General features: G+C 53.6%; 1 long non-coding RNA gene across 1 annotated transcript; it reads left to right on the top strand.

The window, feature by feature from the left end:
- The first annotated feature begins 592 nt into the window (after positions 1–592).
- Positions 593–3,851, top strand: LOC141244070 (uncharacterized). Its single transcript, XR_012308059.1, has 3 exons — positions 593–692; positions 2,623–2,688; positions 3,751–3,851. It is a non-coding gene; the product is annotated as an uncharacterized lncRNA (long non-coding RNA).
- Positions 3,852–4,980: the final 1,129 nt, after the last annotated feature.

Genomic DNA, 4,980 nt, shown 5'->3' with positions numbered 1-4,980 from the left:
CCAGCCCTGGTACATACAACCCCTATCATCACCTGGAGGATCGCCTGCAGCTCCCACCATCATCCAGCCCAGGTACATACAACCCCCATCATCACCGGGAGGATCGCCTGCAGCTCCCATCATCATCCAGCCCTGGTACATACAACCCCCATCATCACCTGGAGGATCGCCTGCAGCTCCCATCATCATCCAGCCCTGGTACATACAACCCCCATCATCACCGGGAGGATCGCCTGCAGCTCCCACCATCATCCAGCCCAGGTACATACAACCCCCATCATCACCGGGAGGATCGCCTGCAGCTCCCATCATCATCCAGCCCTGGTACATACAACCCCCATCATCACCGGGAGGATCGCCTGCAGCCCCCATCATCATCCAGCCCTGGTACATACAACCCCCATCATGACCTGGAGGATCGCCTGCAGCTCCCATCATCATCCAGCCCTGGTACATACAACCCCCATCATCACCTGGAGGATCGCCTGCAGCCCCCATCATCATCCAGCCCTGGTACATACAACCCCCATCATCACCTGGAGGATCGCCTGCAGCTCTTATTTTAATGGGTGAGATAAGTAACATGGTGATTGGGATTAGGAACCTTTGTTTAGAGACTTTGTTTCCGGACGTTCCCTTATCTTGCTGCGCTCATCATGGCGGCGCCCTGGTTACAGAGAGACGACGATGAGGTGATTGTGATTACACCTCACCTCCCCCACATTACACCTCACCTCCTCCACATTACACCTCACCTCCCCCACATTACGCCTCACCTCCCCCACATTACACCTCACCTCCCCCACATTACACCTCACCTCCTCCACATTACACCTCACCTCCTCCACATTACACCTCACCTCCTCCACATTACACCTCACCTCCTCCACATTACACCTCACCTCCCCCACATTACGCCTCACCTCCCCCACATTACACCTCACCTCCCCCACATTACACCTCACCTCCTCCACATTACACCTCACCTCCTCCACATTACACCTCACCTCCTCCACATTACACCTCACCTCCCCCACATTACACCTCACCTCCTCCACATTACACCTCACCTCCTCCACATTACACCTCACCTCCCCCACATTACACCTCACCTCCTCCACATTACACCTCACCTCCTCCACATTACGCCTCACCTCCTCCACATTACGCCTCACCTCCCCCACATTACGCCTCACCTCCCCCACATTACGCCTCACCTCCCCCACATTACGCCTCACCTCCCCCACATTACGCCTCACCTCCCCCACATTACGCCTCACCTCCCCCACATTACCCTCACCTCCCCCACATTACACCTCACCTCCCCCACATTACACCTCACCTCCCCCACATTACACCTCACCTCCCCCACATTACACCTCACCTCCTCCACATTACACCTCACCTCCCCCACATTACACCTCACCTCCCCCACATTACACCTCACCTCCCCCACATTACACCTCACCTCCCCCACATTACACCTCACCTCCCCCACATTACACCTCACCTCCCCCACATTACACCTCACCTCCTCCACATTACACCTCACCTCCTCCACATTACGCCTCACCTCCCCCACATTACGCCTCACCTCCCCCACATTACGCCTCACCTCCCCCACATTACGCCTCACCTCCTCCACATTACGCCTCACCTCCCCCACATTACGCCTCACCTCCCCCACATTACGCCTCACCTCCCCCACATTACGCCTCACCTCCCCCACATTACGCCTCACCTCCCCCACATTACGCCTCACCTCCCCCACATTACGCCTCACCTCCCCCACATTACGCCTCACCTCCCCCACATTACGCCTCACCTCCCCCACATTACGCCTCACCTCCCCCACATTACGCCTCCCCTCCCCCACATTACGCCTCCCCTCCCCCACATTACGCCTCCCCTCCCCCTTATTACGCCTCCCCTCCCCCACATTACGCCTCCCCTCCCCCACATTACGCCTCCCCTCCCCCACATTACGCCTCCCCTCCCCCACATTACGCCTCCCCTCCCCCACATTACGCCTCCCCTCCCCCACATTACGCCTCACCTCCCCCACATTACGCCTCACCTCCCCCACATTACGCCTCCCCTCCCCCACATTACGCCTCCCCTGCCCCACATTTCGCCTCCCCTCCCCCACATTACGCCTCCCCTCCCCCACATTACGCCTCCCCTCCCCCACATTTCGCCTCCCCTCCCCCACATTTCGCCTCCCCTCCCCCACATTTCGCCTCCCCTCCCCCACATTACGCCTCCCCTCCCCCACATTACGCCTCCCCTCCCCCACATTACGCCTCCCCTCCCCCACATTACACCTCCCCTCCCTCACATTACACCTCACCGATCCCCTCCCCCACATTACACCTCACCTCCCCCACATTACACCTCACCTCCCCCACATTACACCTCACCTCCCCCACATTACACCTCACCTCCCCCACATTACACCTCTCCGATCGCCACCTCCACATTATGTGACGGCTCTTGTCCGTCTTTGGAAATTGCAGCTTCTAAATCGTAAAGTTTTATGTTTTTTTATTTTTTCTAATTCTCTGGTGTTTTCTTGCTTTCTGACGCTGTTTTGTGACCACTGATGTCTGCTCTATTATTCAGTCATTTTTGCAGAGACATGCCCACTGGCACGAAGTCTTGGACCCCAGCCGATTACTGGCATCTCATGTAAGTGTCAGAACCTGGAAAATAGAAAGATGACAGCAGTGGTGGTGGCGGGAGGAGAAAGGTGGCGGGAGGAGAGGGTTGTCGAGAGGAGAGAGGTGGAGATTTCAGGAGAGAAGTGGCGGCAGTGGAGTTGGCAGTAGAAGATGGTTGGCGGAGGTGGGGGTGGCGGGAGGAGAGAGGTGGGGGTGGCAGGAGGAGAGGGTTGGCGGCAGTGGAGGTGGCGGTAGGAGAGGGTTGGCGGGTAGAGGTGGCGGCAGAGGAGGTGGAAGGAGGAGAGAGCTGGCGGGAGGATAGAGCTGGTGGCGGGAAGAGAGGTGGCGGAAGGAGAGAGGAGAAGGTTCGTGGCAGTGGAGGTGGCGGGAGGAGAGGCATGGTGAGAGGTGGAGGTGGCAGAAGGAGAGGTGGCGGGAGGAGAGATGTGGTTGGAGGAGAGGGTTGGCAGCAGTGAAGGTGGCGGGAAGAGAGAGGTGAAGGTGGGAGCGGTGTTGGAGGGAAGAGAGAGGTGATGGCAGTAGAGATGGTGGGAAAAGGTGGCAGCAGTGGAGGTGGTGGGAAGAGAGGTGGCGGGAAGGGAGAGGTGAGGGTGGAGGGAGGGGAGAGATGGTGGCAGTGGAGGTGGCTTGAGGGGAGACGTGGTGGAGAGGAGAGGTGGCTTGAAGGGAGAGATGGCGGCAGTGGAGGTAGCGGGAGGGGAGAGGTGGTGGGATAGGTGAAGAGGTGGCAGGAAGGGAGAGGTGGTGGGATTGGTGAGGTGGTGGTGGAGAGGAGACGTGGCAGAAGTGGATGCCGAGTAATGAAGCGGCAGTGAAAGTATAGAGAGGAGCAAAGTGGAGGGAGATGGTAATATGGATGTAGTAAGAGGAATCCGTCAGCAGTAGATGTGACGGGAGAAGGCAGGTGGCGACAGTGTTTGTGGCGGGGAGGGAACAATTTGTGATTGAAGGAAGGAGCCAGGTATTGGCAGCAGTGGTGGAGGCGGCAGCTTGGAGTGTTGCACCTGAGGCCACGTAGGAGCTCTGAGTGGTTGACAGACGGCACTATGACCAGGATGTTCTCCTTCAGGCAGAAATCAAGAAGGCAAAATCTCTGCTGCAGTCTCTGGAGTCGAGAAATAAAGAGAATGATCAAGAAAATAAGGTAAAGCAGCTGTACTGTGCGTAGTGTATATACAGTGCCTTGAAAAATTCTTCATACCCCGTGAACTTCTCCACATTTTTTCACGTTACACCATAAACTTAAGTGTATTTTATTGGGATTTTATGTGATACAGAAAGTAACAAGTATTTGTGACGTGTAAAGGAAATGATACGAGGTTTACTAAATATTGTAAATATAAATTGGACAGTTTTGAGGTGCCTTAGTATCAAGGCACCCTGGAAATTGTTCCACAAAATGAAGTATTTCTCTCAGAAAATTATTGCAATTCCACACATTTTGTTATACACTTTTATTTCCTTTGTGTGTATTGGAACAACACAAAAATAGAAAAAAAATTCAAATTAGACAATTTTACACAAAACCCCAAAAATGGTCACACCTGAAACCAGATGATAAGGGGAGAAATTGATCCAAACTTTGCAGTGTGTCTGTGTGTGCCACACTAAGCATGGAGAACCCAAAGAGGAGAAAAGAACGGTCTGAGGACTTAAGAACCAAAATTGTTGACCAATATCAACAGTCTCACAGTTACAAGTCCATCTCCAGTTATCTTGCTGTTCTTTTGTCCACAAAACTTAACCTAAACAAGAAGTTTACAACCCATGGCACTGTAGCTAATCTCCCTGGACGTAGACGGAAGAGAAAAATTAATAAATGCGATGATAGGAGACCTAGGAGGACCCCACTGCTCACACAGACATAAAAATGCTAGACTGCAGTATGCTAAAATGTACATGAGTGAGCCAAAATCTTGGGAAAGAGTCTAATGGACAGATGAAGCCAAGATAGCTTTTTGGTAAAGCACATCATTCTACTGTTAACTGAAAACGGCATGAGTCCTACAAAAGGAAAGAATGCACTACCTACAGTCAGATATGGTGGAGGTTCAGATGTTTTTGGGTTGTTTTGCTGCCTCGGGCACTGAGGGCCTTGACTGTGTGCATTTTGGGTGGCAATGTCAGAAAGCTGGGTGTGCGTCCTAGGTCATGGGTCTTCCAGCAGGACAATGACCCCAAACATACTTCAAGCCCCCAGAAATGGATGGAAACAAAGCGCTGGAGAGATGTGAAGAGGCAGAAACGAGTCCGGATGTAAATCCCATTGACACCTGTGGAGAGATCTTACAATGGCTGT

This window comes from Phyllobates terribilis, unplaced genomic scaffold (assembly GCF_046119375.1).
Source record: "Phyllobates terribilis strain yellow unplaced genomic scaffold, ASM4611937v1 Scaffold_1281__1_contigs__length_335605, whole genome shotgun sequence".
Classification (NCBI taxonomy): domain Eukaryota; kingdom Metazoa; phylum Chordata; class Amphibia; order Anura; family Dendrobatidae; genus Phyllobates; species Phyllobates terribilis.
The sequence above is the reverse complement of the archived record's forward strand: the minus strand, read 5'-3'. Positions and strand labels throughout refer to the sequence as shown.